We start from the raw sequence: 19577 nt of genomic DNA, 5'->3' as shown, positions 1-19577 counted from the left end.
ATAGTCCAATGCACAACAACCATTAAATCTGGCCGATCAATGGTCTAGATCTAAGTGGAAAATCGCAATCAACACAAGCATGCAATGGAAATCGACGCAAGACACTGTCGATCAGTGATCATCGATGACTGGATCGGTGGGTCGCATCGGCGAAGGTATCGACGATTACAGTAAGGGCCCTGGGCATGAGCGATAAGCGATTTGCGATCAGATCACATAGCTATATCACAACAGAGCAACACCAAGGGGCGGAGCCTTTACACCTTCGTATGTGCGATGCGATGATGCGGACCCGATGGTATTCTAAATAGTATTTGATAATATTTGAGGTTCACAGAAAGTCCAGTTTCAATGCATTTTTATGTATTTTCGTTATATAACAAAATACAAAGGGAAGCTTGGTAGCGCTGATAGTGATGAGTCCCGAACCCGAAATGTTTTAGGAATGAAATCTATAATATTTGAAGTCCAAAGGGAGACCATTTTCAATGTATTTCCCGTGTTTTTACGTATTTCAGAATACAAAGGGAAACACAGGGCCATGCCACTTGCGATAGGCAACAGTGACCCAAGGGCGGACCCGATAGGAGAATAATCCATATCTAAGGACTTTTTAAGTCCGAAAAGGACAGAGATGAGCGATATTTTCACAATGTTGCTATGTTTTCTGTATTAAACAGAAAACAATCACTCTAAGCCTTTAAAGGGAAAACAAAGGCCCAAATAGCCATTTTAAGACAGAGACAAAAGGTTGTAAGGGGAAAAACGACAGCCCAACATGCGCAGCTTGTCCAAAACATACAAAAACATCAAGGGCCATAACGTAACACAACCACAACAACAAATGATCATGGAGCATCAACAACCCAATGCAGCTCATCAAAACAGACATCATGGGGCAGCTATGGCACGAGAGAGCTCCCAGACAGCTCATCAAACTACCTGAAGGTGGTTATTCCTCTGTCAAAAGGAGAAAACCTCCAAGCCATGCTTTCCTAGTCAGGGAATCAAACATTTAAGGGACAGAGAAGACAGATTAAGACTCCAAGCCTTTGAGAGCTCAGGAGCATTATAAAAGGCCTATAAAAGGCTGGAAACTAAATGTAACAAGGGTTCAACTTCTGGAGACTATTGAGACTTTGCTACTCAAGCTTCTCATTTTCATTCATTAGCATTATACAAGCTTCTTTTGTTGTTATATGTTCAATTTCCATTTTCTCTTCCGTTCTAAGTTTGCACTTGAACAGTTTGTTCATGTTTCTTTTGTATATAATGCCAGATAACTGTCATATTATCTCTGCATTGATAAATCATATTTTCAAGCTTATTTTACTGCCTGTAGCTAGCCATTCATATGTGTTTATATATATATATGCATCTGCCAGTATGGTCAATATTCTCCATTTATTCATTGAATCTACAAATTATTGATTATTAGTGGTCTAAAGCCTTGTAAGTTGAGGGTGTTCATGCATGTCTTGAGTAAATATAGAGTTTAAATGGTTATCTGGCTTGATCCAAACCATCTTTCATTCCAATAGTTCAGAGAACAATATTGAAGATTATATGTTACCAGGCATCTCCAAGATGCAACCTAGGAGAGTTTCCTAGAGTGACAAAATAATTGGTATTGTTGCCAGGGAGAGGAAACGGAAGCTCAGCTTCCCTGGGAGACGACACAGATCCAACTTTGATGATAGACAAAGTATAGGCACATTTTTGGTTGTAATAATCTATCTGGCGACTCTACTGGAGGCCGAACCTCTTGGCGACTCCACTTCATAGTTTTGGCTAAGTTTGTGAGGCATACTCGGAGAAATCCTTAGAAGTCATAAGCTGACCTAGTATCTGATCCTGAAAAAATCATCAAATAAATAAAGTTATTGCAAAAAGGAGCATCAGGTTCAGGTAAACCTAAACAATCTCCTATATCTCTTCAAGAAAATCCTGCAATAGAACAAATACATGTTGAGAGTATAGCATCTAATACTAGCAGTGAAGAAAAAGAGATTCATAAAGCTCCTTATTCTTTAGGTTCTCCTTTTGTTGTAATCCCAAAGAAAACCTCATCTCCCATCCATCATACTCCTTTAGTCTTATCAGTCACTCCTCAGCCCTATGTCATTCACACTGCCAGTACTCTTTTAGCCACCATAGTTATGGCAGGTCCACAAGCACCTACCAAAATGGAAGGAATCATAGTTGCTAGGTATGGACCTCTAATACTGCCCACTCCTTTGAATGCCATGCCTACTGGAGAATATCAAAAGTATATGCCTAAGTTCACTGGGACTGAAGGTGTTACAGCTAAAGAACACCTTGAGTCATTCTATAGATATGATGATAGCCTGGACATTAGTGAAGATGATGTAGAAATTTGAATAATATAACACTTATTCACAGAGATTATCCTGATTATACACTATTTGTGGAATGCATGCATAATACATAACCTCCTCTACCATTGATCATCAATTTGCTGAATTAAAAAACAATCGCATGCACACATTGAAACATCAATTACACATATCAACACAATATGTAATGGGCAAAGCATACAGCTAAAAATCCCAAACTATATGTATATTATAATGATAGAGAACATGTAACAATACATAGTACAATACTCCTCACAAGTACTCAGTACTATCTCCACATGCTACACACAAAACTAGCTCAAATATGAACAAGTCATGGGTTCAAATCTCCTCCACTGTTTTTCCTGCCTCTACTACGCAATCCAAGTTGAGAATAGATCAGATCAAAGTTTGAATTCCCTTGGCTTGTACTGCGCAATCCTCATTGGTAATCTCAATCAATGATTGTGCAAATCTCACGCACAACTATAGTCACAACTGATAGTAGTCTCACCCTTTCACCCACCTCTAACACTTGTCTCCACTGAACTGTCCATGCACTGAGTTAACTGATGTATTCTTTAGTTGATTTATGAGTTAATAATTAGTGAATTAATTAATAATTAATTCACATCACTCATCACTAGTGTTTTTGGCAATTAGACTAAATACAACTAGTTCAACTAAGTCAAACTGAACACAACTCCATCAACTCCTCAATCAACTCCACCAAACTCAATCACTTGAGTTCTAACTGAAGTTCATCATGCAATAGCTCAACTAACCCATAGGAAAAGCGTATTTCCTTTTGGAAGTTTCATGTGTCACATCCGTAGCTTGAACTGAAGTGCTGCAAGAGGATAAGATAATGTTTATAGTCCAAATATTATTAAGAGCTAATAATATTCGACTGTTCTATTTTTTGACTATCAGTCTAAAAATAGACTCCGGCCATATGTCTAAAAGTAGAGGTCCATCTATTTTTACCAACATGACCAATCATCCATAAATAGCATCCTGCAACTCATAGACCATGATCCATATGTCTAAAAATAGACAGTCTAAAAATGGACTTTGTGCCAAAAATAGCCCGCGGGCCCACTCAGTGAAGGCAACTTCTTTTCACTAAGCTCTATCATCTTGTTGCATTTTCAACAGATGATGTCTGGATGAGAGTCTTTGTCCAAAGCCTAGATGGAGGGGCTAGAAAATGGTTCAGAGAACTAATTCCAAGATCTATAGCAGATATTGAGGCTTTAGATGATGCATTTCTAAAGCATTGGGGGGATAAGAAGGATCTCTTCAAATACCACACTGAGTTTGGGAACTTAAAGAGGGAAAATGGTGAGCTGTTGTCTAGTTTTAATAAGAGGTTTAACCGCATGTACAGCAAGATACCAGTTGAGGTAAAACCCACCAATACCTCTGCTAGACTCATCTATGCCAGTGCCTTTGATTCTGACTTCTGCTTATTGTTGAGGGAGAGGCGATGTACTTCTTTGGCTGATATGCAAGATGCAGCCCTGGAAGTAGAATCAAACATCATGGTTGCAGAGAAGCTCAAGGGAAATGCTGATAGAAGGAGACAGAGGGGCGAGTCTTCATCATTTTCAGATCCCAATATTGATAAAATGGCCAAGATGATAGAGTTATTAGCCTCTGGAATCTCCAAATTAAAGGTTGAGCAACACTCTGGGAAAGGAAGGGTTCCTAATACCTTTGCTCCTCCAAATCGAAATCCATATAAAAGAGCTAATGAGTAGTTGCAGATCTTGCAAAAAAACAAAGATGCCAATGAAGACCAAAGGGTGAAGACCCCTTTTCAAAATGCAGTCATGGAGGAAGAGCAGTTTGAAGAAGATGATGAGATCCATTGTATGGAAGACAAAGGCAGTGCCCCCTTTTTGACCTTAGCTACCTATGAAAAGTCATTATTCAATGACCAGATCAGCCAAGAGTGGGATGGTGAAGCTGTTCTACAAACTGAAGATCAACAAAGATATAATCTGAGGTCAAAGATGAATAATGCCAAGGAAACCCCTGTTCAAAGAGCTGATGTCCCTGCAGTGAAACAAGTTCATAAGTAGAAGCAGCGTGCATTTGATCCCATCATCCTCAAAGCTCCAACTCACCAGGTAAGAGGCCTTTACAAGTCTCTGTCTCCGTTCAGTTTTCAATTAGAAGTTCAGAAGCTAAGAATATCTATGCCTCTGATCGAATTAGTGAAGAATGAGTCCTTCAAGAAATCTATCCTTGAAGCTCTTGAGCCTAAAGCCATCCAAGCCTCCACTGACTATGTAAATATACAAGATGACCAACCAAATGTCATTCTTAGCCCAACGATTGAAAATTGTGAAGATAACTCCCCATCATTCTATGTTTCTCAGTCTATTCATGATAAAATCCTTCACAATTTCCTTCTGGACACTGGAGCCAGCCATAATCTAATGCCTAAGGCTATCATGGATAAATTGTGTCTTGACATTACCAAGCCTTACCATGACATGTCTTCTTTTGACTCTAGAAAAGTGGAATGTTTGGGACTAATCAAGGACCTAGCCATCACTTTGTCTCACCTGCCCATGAAGAGCATGATGATAGATATTGTGGTAGCAGATGTACCCCCCAAGTTTGGCATGTTGCTCTCCAGAGGCCGGATCAAGAGATTAGGTGGAACATTGCAAAATGATCTATATTATGCTACTCTCCCAGTTTTTGGAGGTGAAAATAGGAGATTGTACATAGAGGCTTAGTTGGTTTATAGCATTAGTGATGAAAGGAATCCCACTAATCATTCCATCTATGCTATTGACACTGATTTTGGAGATTTTTTTCTTCGGATTGAAGAATCTCAGTTGGCCTCTACGCAGTGTAAAAAACCAGTTAGATCACAGAGGAAGAAGGCCCACAGATTTGGGACATGTTCTTTGAAGGACCTTGCTCTAAAGAAGCTGCAGGAGCAGGTTTAGTCCTTGTGTTCTCCACAGAGGAATACATTGATTCATCTTTCAGATGAACTTTTAAGGCCACAAATAACACAACAGAGTATGAAGCAAACCTTATCATTTAGTAGGTGTACAAAACCTTCCAAGCAAAACATCCAAGGCTGAAAGCATACAGAGATGAGGTGCAATATAGACCATCTCTACCTAATAATATCAAATGCTAGAAAGTTTTTGAAGTAGATGATCAAATTAATAGGCTTTTGCAAGTATTTGATGAATTTGTTGATATGCACATTGACCAAGAAAAAGAAACCTTTAACAGAAAGGAAAAAAGAGTCAATTTTCAGTTTGGTGACTGGTTTCTCAAAAGGGATGCATTAAAGGAAGGAGGAGATGTTTTTGATGGCCTAGTCAATGGGCTGTTCTTCAAACTTTATTTCAGTTAAGGCTTTCAAGCCTTGGTATTGTAAATATGTTTTTTCAAATTTTTATTTCATGCTAAATAGACTCCATGCTCAATGCAACACTAGGAGGAAGATTTGATCTTGTTTTTTTATAGGAAATGCATTGTTATGTAGTTCTTGAAACCTCACAGAGAGGCTTTCATCCCTGGAAGGAGCCAGTGTTAGCCTTGTTGGAAAATGGCTCAAAAATGGATCCAAATGTGCCCCAAAGTCTCCAAATTTGCTTAAAATCATGCCAATGGATCCATATATGCTCTTGAAGTCTTCAAATATTGCTTAAGATCATCCAAATATCAAAATAAGTGCAAGCCCTTGGAAGGGTGGAAATACACTATCGAGAGGTTAAAATATTGAAAAATCAGTGAAAAACCATGTATTTAAGGCATGCAAAATCCAACACACAACAGTAGTTAGATCTGGTTGATCAACAGTCCAGATCTAAGCGTAAAATCACAATCAGCATAAGTAGGTAGCGACAATTGGCGCAAGACACTGCTGATCAGCAATCACCGATGATCGAATTGACGGGTCGTTATGGGCGGAGGTATTGTTGATTATAGTAAGGGCCCTCAGCATGAGAGATAAGCGATTACGATCAGATTGCATTACTATATCACAGCGGAGTAGCATCAAGGGGCGAAGCCTTTACACCTTCGTGTGTGCGATGTGATGATGTGGACCAGACGATATTCTAAATAGTATTTGATAATATTTGAGGTCCGCAGAAAGTCCAGTTTGAATGCATTTTTGTGTATTTTCGTTATATAACGAAATACAAAGGGAAGATTGGCAGCAATGATAGCAATGAGTCCTGGACCTGAAAGGGTTCGGGAATGAAATCTATAATATTTGAAGTCTAGAGGGAGGCCATTTTCAATGTATTTCTCGTTTTTTTACGTATTTCAAAATACAAAGGGAAACACAGGACCAGGGCACTTGCGATAGGTGACAACGAACCAAGGGCAGAACTGATAGGAGAATAATCCATATCTAAGGACTTTTTAAGTCTGAAAATGACAGAGATGGGCGGGATTTTCACAATATTGCTGTGTTTTCTGTATTAAACAGAAAATAGTCACTCTAAGCCTTTAAAGGGAAAACAGAGGCCCAAATAGCCATTTCAAGACAAAGACAGAAGGCTGGAAGGGGAAAAGTGATATCCCAACATGCGCAACTTGTCCAAAACAAACAGAAACATCAAGGGCCATAGCGTAACACAAACACAAAAACAAATGATCATGGAGCATTAATAGCCCAGCACATCTCATCAAAACAAACATCATGGGGCATCTCTGGCACGAGAGAGCTCCCAGACAGCTCATCAAACTACCTGAAGGTGGTGATTCCTCTGTTAGAAGGAGAAAACCTCTAAGCCATGCTTTCCTAGTTAGGGCATCAAACAGTTAAGGGACAGAGAGGATAGATTAAGATTCCGAGCCTTTGAGAGCTCAGGAGCATTGTAAAAGGCCTATAAAAATATGGAAACTAAATGTAACAAGGGTTCAACTTCTGGAGACTATTAAGACTTTGCTACTCAAGCTTCTCATCTTCATTCATTGGCAATATACAAGCTTCTTTTGCTATTATATGTTCAATGTCCATTTTCTCCTCTGTTTTATGCTTGCACTTGAACAATTTGTTCATGTTTCTTCTGTATCTAATGCCAGATAACTGTCATCTTATCTCTACGTTGATAAATTAGATTTGCAAACTTCTTTTATTGCCTATAGCTAGCCATTCATATGTGTTTATATATGTGCATCTTCTGGTACAGTCAGTATTATCATTTACTCCATGTAGCTAGCCATTCATATGTGTTTATATATATGCATATGTCGGTATGGTTAGTATTCTCCATTTATTCATTGAATCTACAAACTATTGAGCATTAGTGGTCTAAAGCCTTGTAAGCTGAGGGTGTGCATGCCTGTATTGAATAGTATAAATATTTACTATTTATAATTGTTAATATGAATTAGTTTAATATATTATTTTAATTTATATAGAAATTAATATATTTTAGTTCAATAAGCTATTTTTAGTTTTTAGTTCAAATCCCTAATTTAATCCTTAGGTCTTGTATTAATATATTAACTCTTCCAAATTTTTTTTAATAAATAATAATAAAAATAAAAATAAAAATAAAAGTAATTTATTAAAATAAAATAAAATAATTATATAAAATTAATTAATTAATATTACAGCCGACAGTGTGTTGTTCATCCTCATCACTATTTATTCTTTCTTAGTAGCTCTTCTTTTATCATCATTCTCATATCCTGATGATGGATCCCATTTGGGATTTGAAACGTTGGTATAAAAATGTTCAAACTGTGGATTCTCCGGTCACTGATTCAAAAGATACAAGCCACAGATCTCTTAAATCCAAAATCTTGTCCCGGTACGGAGGGGATACTTGGAGTGAAATCCTTTTACTCGAAAGGTTTAGAGTGAGGATAGCAAGAAGGGCTGCAGATTTGCATTTTCTTAAAAACTGTCGGGACAATAATATCATTCCTCCATTTGCACAAGTAAAACATAAATTGCAGAACAGATATAATAGTAAGGCGTTTTTTCAACTAATCTTCTCTCTAATTCAGTCAGAAATCAGAAGGGTTAGGGCTTCTCTAGAAAACCTTGGACGTTTAGCTCTCTCAACCCACCTTAAACTAGCTAACAGCATCAATAAGAATCTCTGGGCTATTATTGATGCCAGGACTGCTCTAAAAGCAGATAATGAGGGACAGATTTCTCAGGCAAGGCAGCGCAAGAAATTGTCCAAACTATTAAATAAATCTCATGAGATAATTGGAACCCTGAACCCCGCCATTGGATCTGCACAGAATGTCAGCATTAAGGATAAAGATAATGTTATTAAAGATTGCGTAGACAACTCGTTGGATAGGGCACAGAACTCCAAAGAAGAATCGTTAAAAACCTACTGTTCGCACAACGCAGGTGGCAAGGGTCTCTCAGCATTAGTAGCACCACTAATGCTTCAGAAATCAAACAACGTTGTCAATTCCCAGAACGAAAGCTTAACTTTGAAAAGGGGCAGTGGGAACACGAAGTCATTAGCACCTGCAACAATAAATTAAAGGAGGTAAACTGCGCAGAGATTATCATTAATCATAACGAGTTGATTCATGATCCAAAGATGAGTGGCAACTGAAATCAAATAGACATTAGCACCTTCGATAGTAATTCAAACGTTGTCACTTCCCAGAATGAAAGCAGAACTTTGAAGAGGGGCAGCGTGAATCAAGATGTTATTAGCACCTGTAACAATGATTTAAAGGATGTAAACTGTGCAGAGAGTATTAATCCAAAGATGATTGGCAACCGTAATAAAAAAGACATTAGCACCTTCGATAGCAATTCAAACGTTGTCACTTCCCAGAACGAAAGCAGAACTTTGAAGAGGGGCAGCATGAATCAAGATGCTATTAGCACCTATAACAATGATTTAAAGGATGTAAACTGCGCAGAGAGTATTATTAATCATAACGAATTGATACATGATTCAAACGTTGTCAATTCCCAAAACGCATTGAAGAGGGGCAGCGGGTATCACGAAGTCAGTAACACCTGTAACCATAATTCAAAGGATGTCATCTGCGCAGATATCATTGAGCATAACGAGTTGATACCTGATCCAAATATGATGAGTGGCAGCGGAAATCACGAAGACATGAGTACCTGTGATAACCATTCAAACGTTGTCAGCACTAGAGAAAACTGCGCAGTTATTAGTATTAAACATAATAAGTTGATACCTGATCCAAATATAATGAGTGGCAGCGGAAATCATAGCACGTGTGATAATAATTCGAAGGAAGAAAGCTGTGCAGATATCATTAAACCTGATCCAAATATGATGATAAACAGTGGTATTGGTTATGATAACAAGCTGGATAGGGCGCAGAATGCTGAAGCTAATGTGTTGAATACCCATGCAGATGACAATCACAGTGCAGATGGCAAGGGTCTCTCGACATTATTGGCTCCAATTATTCTTCAGAAATCAGATAACGTTGCCAATTCGCAGAATGATGACATAACAATGAAGATTGGCAGCAGAAATCATAATGATAATTCAAAGGATGACAACATTGAAGTTAAGTCCATTAAAAACTGCGCAGATGATACTAAACATAATGAGTTGCACAATCAGCATTCGGTGAGTTCCAAAGATGGCACGGAAGACAATAGCAATCAAGGCTTAGAAAAGAGCTTCCAGAAAGGAAAAAGTTTGTCTTCTGAAAACACTTGTGAGTCAAAATCAAAAAGAAAAGTGGTCAACCTGTCTTCCCTGGAATTAGATCCTGTAGTCATTAATGTTCTCAGCAAAGGTATGGGGTTTGCGGTGGCCCCTAAAAACCTTCCCATTGAAAAGATGATTTGTAGCATAGAGGATGGGATCAGTAATCTTACTGTGGAGGATAAAGAAACATTGAAGCAAGAATTTTCTCTCATCATGAGAAAAGCCAAAACTCCCAAAAGCAACCTAAGTAAAGAAGAACAAAAAGCCTTCAAATCCTTGCAGACCAATGACAAGGTTGTGGTTCTTAAAGCAGATAAAGGAGGAGCAGCAGTCATCTTGGATAAAGAAGACTATTTATGTAAAATGAATGATCACCTAAATTGTGGCAGTTATAAGAAACTGAACAGTAATCCCATCCCCAAAATCATGAAGGATGTAAAAAAGATCATCTCAGATTCCAACCTTGACGAAAAATTAAAGAAGAAATTAATCCCCTCTTGTGAAACTATCCCTAGAATCTATGGATTACCCAAGATCCATAAAGAAGGGGTCCCCCTTAGACCAATAGTTAATACTATTGGTTCCCCAACCTATGAACTTGCTAAATATGTTGCCAAAATTCTTAAACCCCTTGTCGGAAATACTGATTCCTTCATCAAAGACTCCCAGGACTTTGTGAATCTTATTAAAAATGAGAGGATGGAGCGTGATGATATCCTTGTTAGCTTTGACGTGGTATCCTTATTCACAAAGATCCCTGTTGATGAAGCCATTCAGGTTATAAAAGATGTTACTGATCCAGGGACTGCAAAGCTGGCTGAGATCTGCTTAAGGTCAACTGTGTTCACCTTCCAAGAAATATTTTATGAGCAGACATCCGGTGTGGCAATGGGATCACCCCTTTCGCCAATCGTGGCCAATCTATACATGGAATACTTTGAAAAGAAGGCCCTGGAATCATATCCTTTAAAACTAGCGTGGTGGAAGCGGTTTGTCGATGGTACCAATATAAAATGGACTCATGCTAAAGCAGAACTCGACAAGTTTTTCATTCACTTAAATTCTATCTCTCCAGAAATAAAATTTACGATAGAGCTTGAAGAAAACAAAAGCATCCCATTTTTAGACGTTCTAATCATCAGAAAAGAGGATGGCTCTTTGGGCCATAAGGTTTTCAGGAAATCAACCCACACAGAAAGTTATCTCCATGCTGATTCCCACCATCACCCTGCCCAGAAGTCTGGTGTTCTAAACACACTTGCCATTAAAGCCCTTCAAATTTTTGACTCGGAGCATCTAGACGAAGAAAAGAAGCATCTAGTTTTAACTTTTAAGAGTATAGGCTACAAAGAACAAGAAATTAAAAAAGCCATAGAGAAAGCTGAAAGAAAGTTGTTATTTCATGAGCCTAAGGCTCAAGACCAACCTCAATGTGGTAAAGTTTTTCTACCTTATATCCATGGAGTCACAGAAAAAATCGCTAAAATCCTAAGAAAGAAAAACATTATCACACATTTCTCAGCTCTTGGTACTATCAGGCAAGGTTTGAAGTCTGTAAAAGATGATATTGACAATCATCAGCTTAAAGGAGTCTATAAAATAGATTGTTCTTGTGGAAAAAGCTACATTGGTGAAACAGGTCGCTCCCTCCAGACAAGACTCAAGGAACATGGCGCTGATATTAGGAACGGAAGATCTCGTACTTCAGCCTTGGCAGAGCACTCCTCAAAGACTAAGCACCATATCTGTCTGGAAAGCGCATCAATTATCGCAAGGGAAGAGCAGCATCAGAGACGAAAGATCAGAGAAGCACTTGAAATTATCAAGCATCCTCATAATCTGAACAGAGACAATGGTATGGAGATTAGCGGAAGCTGGCTTCCCTTGATCAGGGAAATAAAAATCGCAAACACATCCCCAGGTAAAGCACTCAATAGGTAGGTTATCCCTCTCCTTTCTTCTGTTATTAGTCTGTTCTTTTTATTAATATCTAAATAGAATAATTATCATTAAATACTATAATATACTAATTTCTATAGAGCTATTAATTAATATATTAATTAATTATAAATATTAATTATTTATAATTCTTAATACGATTTGGTTAATATATTAATTAAATTATATAGGAATTAATATATTCCCCTAGTATTTATATAAAAATTAATATATTACCCTAATATTGTTATAGATATAACCTTTAATTTAATCAGTTAGCGTTATATTGCTTTAATATAATAATTTCTATATAACTATTAATTAATATATTAATTATTATATTAAACAATTATAAATATTTACTATTTATAATTGTTAATATGAATTAGTTTAATATATTATTTTAATTTATATAGAAATTAATATATTTTAGTTCAATAAGCTATTTTTAGTTTTTAGTTCAAATCCCTAATTTAATCCTTAGGTCTTGTATTAATATATTAACTCTTCCAAAAAAAATTTAATAAATAATAATAATAAAAAAAAAAAGTAATTTATTAAAATAAAATAAAATAATTATATAAAATTAATTAATTAATATTACAGCCGACAGTGTGTTGTTCTTAAAAATTTATCCTCATCACTATTTATTCTTTCTTAGTAGCTCTTCTTTTATCATCATTCTCATATCCTGATGATGGATCCCATTTGGGATTTGAAACGTTGGTATAAAAATGTTCAAACTGTGGATTCTCCGGTCACTGATTCAAAAGATACAAGCCACAGATCTCTTAAATCCAAAAGTTTAAATGGTTATCTAGCTTGATCCAAACCATTTTTCATTCCAATAGTTCAGAGAACAATATAGAAGATTATATGTTACCAGGCATCTTCGAGCTGCAACCTAGGAGAGTTTCCTGGAGTGACAACAAGATCCTCCATGATCTCCTGGATGAGTAGAAAGCAAGAATCGGTTTCTTTGAGTAGTGTTGAGGTTGAATATATTGCAGTCTGTGAAGTAAGCAAAGAAGTTGTCTGGATGAAGAAGTTGTTGTTTGACTTGTTTGAAGGACCAATGGACCCTACGACAATACATTGTGACAACGTCAGTTGTATAAGGTTATATGAAGGCCCAGTGTTTCATGGAAAGATAAAGAACATAAATAAAAAGTATCACTACATTCGAAAGATGGTGTAGGATGGAGTGTTACACCTACGATATATCTCCATTGATGAATAGGTAGTTGACATCTTAAAAAAATACCTTCCTAATAATAATCTTGCGTATTTGAGAGACAAGCTTGGACTGGTTGATATATCCTCTTTGGTTGAGAGGGAGAGATGGACACATCATTCTTGTCTTCAATTTGTGAAAAAACAATGGAGAATTGGGTAAGCATCTGGCATCCAATACTCTTTGAGGATGATGTATGGAATCCGAGATAAGAGTAGTCGTAGAGGAAATTCCTTGAGGATGTGGTATTCCAGGATAGGAGTTTTCTTGGAAGGACATACACTGTGAACACCCAGGTGGGGTATGTGCCTTAAGAGACAATGATGATGGTGTCTATCAATCATTGGTCTTTCCAACATTGTGTTATGATCTTGTGGAGAGATAGAGTTGTTAGTCAAGGCCTTGCTATGTGACAATGCTGGTTGGAATGATGCAAAGAGATGGCTTACCAATCCGACTCTTCTTATGAGATATCTTTATTTTAAGAATGTCCATGTACCATTTTTGAATACATCCCTAGTTAAGAGGGTGTGTTGAAAAATGTGTAACTAGGTTTGGTCTTCATAAATATGAAATGTAGTTTGATTCTTGTATATTGTAAAATGAAAGAAATATTATTATTGTTATTTTTGAAGCATGGTTTTCATGCTCACGGTATTTTATTTTAGAGTTAAAGCACCCATTGAGTGTTTTTCCTAGGGCCAAGAAGTCAAAATAACCATTTTCATATGAAGAAGACCCCATCAGGTGCATTGTAACTTGTAAAAATAATTTTTTATTTATTTAAAAGTGTCAAAATACCCTCCAAGACCAAGTCGACTTGGCAACTAAGAAGTCAACCTCAATTAGGGAATTTCATCCACCTTGGCAACCTATATATAGGAGGGAACTCGACCTCATTTGTACATCATTCATTCTCTCATCAATGAAGTGAAGGAGTAGAACAAGAAGGTTAGTGAAGGAGAAGGGCGAAGGACAAGTGTTAGCGAAGGACAAGCAAAGGAGATGGGTGTCCTCAATACCCTTGCTACTCGGGCCCTAAGAATCTCCGACAAAAAGAGCTTTGAGAAAGAAAAATCCCATCTGCTTGATGTCTTTGTTGAGAATGGTTATAGTAAATACTTGGGTCAGAGGGCTTTTCTTAAGGCTTCCAAGAATTCTCTGACTAAAAGGGAACCGAAGGAACGAATTCCAGGTGTCCTTCTTCCATATGTTCAAGGGACCACTGATAGAATTGGAAGGATTCTCAGGAAGCATAGTATCCCTGTGACCTTCAGGCCTTGAACACCATTCGTGGGTCCCTAAGATCTGTAAAGGATCCTATCGACCCTAAGGATATGAAAGTTGTTTATTTGATCCCTTGTTCCTGTGGGACCCCCTATATTGGAGAGACTGGTCGCTCCATTAATCAAAGGATTAGCGAACACGCTGCGGACCTTAAACATAGGAGAGCTAAGTCTTCCGCTTTAGCTGAACATGCTGAGAAAACCAATCATCATGTTTGTATTGAGGAGGCTAGTGTTATTGCTAGGGTTTCGCGTTTCCATCATCGTAAATTTAGGGAAGCGCTTGAGATTGAAAAAAGGCCTTGCAATCTTAATAGAGACGATGGCTGGAAAGTTAGTAGATGTTGGGTCCCTGCTCTCTCTTCCTAGTTGGTTTCCGCCCTCCTCCTTAGGGTTAATTTCTTTTATTTATTATTTTTATTATTTTTATTTATTTACTTTTTATTATTATTATTTATTATTTATTTAATATTAACTTATTTATTTTAACTGATTGATGTTTTATTGATTTATTTTTATCGATTCGTTCTATTATTCCTTTATATATTTTGAGTCTTTTTAACTAGTTTACTATTTTTTATTCTTATTTTATTTATTTATTCGTTCTATTATTACCATTTTTAACTAATTTTCTATCTAACCTAACCTCTTAATTATTTATTTTATTTATTTATTCGTTTTATTATTTTTATTTTCTGAGACTTTTTAACTAATTTTTTCTAACTAACCTATTTATTTTATTCTTATTACCATTTTTAACTAATTTTTATTTTATTTTTATTTTATTTTGACTTATTTTTCTAACTAACCTAACCTCTGTGGTTTTCTTCAATTTTATTATTAATTAATTGATAATTTTTAATAATATTTATAGGCTTTTAATTTTTAGGTCCTTTGTTTTTTGATTTGATTATTTTATTTTTATTCATTTTAATTTATTTTGAGTATTTTATCTTTATTGTTTTTTTTATTTATTTTATTATTATTATTATTATTATTTTTATGTTTTTCGTAGTAACTAATTTATTTATTGATTTATTTACTTATTTATTTTTAATTTAATTTTCATTTATCTATTTATTAGTTTTATTTTGAATATTTTTAACTAATTTTTTCCTAACTAACCTAACCTCGTTTTGACATTGGTTAGGTCTTTGATGCATCTATTTATTATTATTTTATAATTTTTAATAATATTTTTAAATAAGATTATTTTATATATTGCTTTTAGGGTCCATTATTTAACTAATTTCTAATTTTTATTAATATTTGTGAACTAAGTACCCTTCAATAATATGTTTTAGTCCTAATTCTTACTAACTAAGCTAATAAAATATTTTTGACCCTGGTCCTAGAGTCAAACTAGCCGTTGGTCAGGAGGCTCCGTTCTGCCTATTTAACTTGCTTAGCTGGATCTGTTTCTTCAACTTGTCCTGACGATGAACCACACTTGTTGGTTCGAAATGCGTCGACAAATGGTATTCCATACGATTTTCGCCGAAAAATCTCTCTAAATTGATATGGATCACAGAAGCCTGAACTCTATTAAGGTTCATACATACCGTCCTTATGATTCCGGGAGTATATTCAAATCACTTGAGCCTCTAGAGTTAGATTTTCAGGATCCCATTGAAACTTCACCTTCCCCTTTGCCCTTTTCTATTGTTCATCATCTTGAGTCTTCATTGAGTGATTCCCTCACCCCTTGTCATATGATTTCAAGTGACCGTGAGAAATTTCCCCCTTCCAAGTATAGTGTCAAGGAAGAGCCCCTCCTTGATTATACTTTACTTGCTTGGACACACCCTCAGGGTTTTGATCACTCCATGAACCCCCTCTCTGATGTGACCATCACATTGAGAAACCTATTTGTTTCACTCCTTCTTTCCCTCACCCTTCATTCTCTTCTCATCAAAACCAATTGACATCTTCAAAGCACAATATTATGAGCAATGATTGCGATAAGAGATTCTTAAGTATAATCATTCATTCCACCATTGTGTACTTAGAGGCACGACTTCACATTTCTAGATCAACTCGTGTTCCTTCTCTTAGGGATTCCTCTTACCTCACATGGAAACCATATTTTCCCACCTCCCGCCCACAACATCCTCCATGTGTTTTGTTTTGCATTCGCTTTAGGATTTGTTGCATGAGTAATCATGTAGGCAGGCATATTTAAATTGATTTGATGATATGTTGGTTGCACTGGCTTTATGATTATACTTAATATTAACTTCATTGTATGCATGTTAGGGTAGGATGCATTGCATGATCATTTTGAATTAGAACTAATGTCATATGATATTTCTCATGATAGATTAGCTACATCTAGACTTAAAATCTACATATGAAAGAAGGGTGGAAAAATCAAGGCCGGAGCACCTCGTGTGCCACGATTGTGTTATTTTTTGTAGCATCATATGTGTTCTACCTTTGAAATTTTGTGGAGGGGGTAAAATTCATGAGATCTCCAAAACCCAGAAATTGTTTCTGGGAATTCCACCTAGAAGTGTCTCTATTAGATTATTAACCGATTTTTAAATATTTCTTAAGTATAAACATAGGGAATATGGTTAATTAATTAGATTTAATTCTGATAAGGTGAGAATCATCTAGAAACTCACACAAATCAATCCAGAGCTGATCCTAGTCATTGATTAAGTTATAATTTTGATCGTTGGTGCTCCAATAGAGGATATAATAGGAGTTCGATGTGGTGATGGAGAAATCATCTAGTGCAGATACTCAATTGCCCAAGCAATTCGATTTTCTCAGAAGCAGCAACTCGACAGAGAAGATAGAGCTAGAGGGTGAGTAGAAGGTGGAAGAGGAGGGAAGTAGCATTCTGGGAGGAATATTTCTAGTCCCTGGAAGAGGCAACAGAAGGAAGATTGAAATCTTCAGAGGGCCAATGTAAGCTCTGCGTAGAGGGTGATGCATGAAGCTTGACGCAAAGGTTGGGGAAGCGATTTTAGAGGGAGAAAATAGTTGTGGGGTGAGAGAAAATTATCACGATGTTTTTGCTAGTATTTTCCTCAAATTAGATTGTTCATTGGGCATCTAAATCATTGTACTCATAATTGTTGTTGAATATTAATAATAAAACCCTCATCTGTTGCACTGGTTTTCCCAAGTTGGGTTTTTGCGGGGACAATTGTCCAAAAATAACTATGTCAAAATTATTGTGTGTGTGCTAGAATTTCTTAGTTTCCAGTATTTTATTTTCCGCGGTATTTTTATGGTGATAATTGTAGTTGTGATTTTATTCGTTATTTGTCATAGAAAATAAACTGCATAATCAATTTTTGAGTTAGAAAAATAATTTCCAATAGCCGCAATAGATAAAAATTCACATGGTATCACAACTTCATTGATAAGTTGGAGAAATTAGAAGAGAAAAGAAGGAATTATGATGCTTAGTGTGGGTAGCAGGACGAAATTCTCAAGGTGCAGTGATGTATTCTTGTCAGAAGGTCGAATTACTTGGGGAAGACCGATTTTTCTGAGAGAGGAGCAGAAAAATACATTTTTTTCCTAAACAAGTGATTCCAGAGGCAGAGGGACTAGCTCAGATTTTGATGTTGAGTAGATCTCTAGATGGACACAAAGAGTTTTTGCAGTAGTTCACTAGAGCAGAGCCAAAGTTAGGGTGGAAAACAGGAATAACACACTATAGCCATGGATAGAAGTAACATTTTGGAGACTTTAGATTTGTCCTCTAGATTGGAGGACGAATTTGCTTGCTTAGTAGGACCAACTTCACAAGGAGTCTGATATATAGATAGTGGAGCATTATCTCACATGATAGGGGTTTGAGAATATTTCTCTAGCTACAAAGTAGAGCATATGGACTTCCATATTACTATGGGAAATAGAACGAAATGTACTCCGGTAGGGAGAGATACCATAGATTTTCATGGAGGGCCAGGACAAAGCATCAACGCTACAGATGTATTGCATGTGCCAGGATTAAGTATGAACCTAATTTTAGTATCCTAGTTACAGGATAAGGGGTATGATATTCACTTCGTAGGAAAGAAAGTGTATGTCAAACACTTGAGATGAAAAATGTAAGCCAAATTGGAGTTTGAAGTAAGAGATTGTACCGGTTACAAATCGACTCTTCAATGGCACTTATAGGTAGTAACAATAGTAGTGGGAAGGAGCTGAATGAGTTATGGCACAGGAGAATGGGACATCTACACCATGGAGCACTTACGATTCTCAAAGAAATAATAACATGGGTTCTAAAACTTGGCACAGGGCATGATGATGTGTGTAGAGGATGTGTACTTGGGAAGTATGCTAAGGCAACATTTCCAAGAAGTGAAAACAGATTTGATGGTGTATTAGTACTTATACACTCAAATATTTGCGGCCCGATGTCCACTAGATCTCTCATCGGTGCCAAATATTTAGCCACATTTGTTGGTGATCTTTCTAGGAAAACTTGGGTCTACTTCTTAGAGATAAAGGATGAGATCTTCGATCGTTTCAAAGAGTTTAAAGCTTTCGTGGAGAATGTGACAAGAAAGAAGATCAAGATGCTTCACTTAGATAATGGTGGAGAATATGTTGATAAATACTTCATAGATTTATGTGCGAAGGAAGGCATCAAGAGATAATTGATTGATCCATATAATCCACAACAAAATGGTGTAGCAGAGCAGAAAAACATAACTATTGTTGGAGTTGCAAAGGCTATGTTATATGACCAGGATCTACCCAGATTTCTATGGGCAGAAGCATGTAACACAAGAGTGTATATTTGGAACATGACTCCTCATAGAGCATTGGGAAGAAAATTCCAGAAGGAGTCTTCACAGGGAAAAATATAGAAGTGAGCTACCTCAAAATATTTTGCCAATGTTGCTTATTTCCATGTGCTAGATGATAAATGGACCAAACTGGATTAGAATGCAGAGAAGGGGTTCTTCGTTGGGTACATCGAAACCTCAAAGTCATTTAGAATCTGCATTCCTAGCAATAGGAATATTGTAGTAAGGTGAGATGTGAAGTTCATGGAGGACCAAGCTTTCAGGAGGTCTCGTGAGATGCCTCCAGATGATCAAAATTAGTTGGAAAA

The sequence above is a fragment of the Pinus tabuliformis genome, chromosome 2_2 (genome assembly GCF_031772625.1).
Source record: "Pinus tabuliformis cultivar Carrire ecotype Pingquan chromosome 2_2, CPIR1, whole genome shotgun sequence".
In the NCBI taxonomy this organism is placed as follows: domain Eukaryota; kingdom Viridiplantae; phylum Streptophyta; class Pinopsida; order Pinales; family Pinaceae; genus Pinus; species Pinus tabuliformis.
This window is presented reverse-complemented; position numbering follows the sequence as displayed.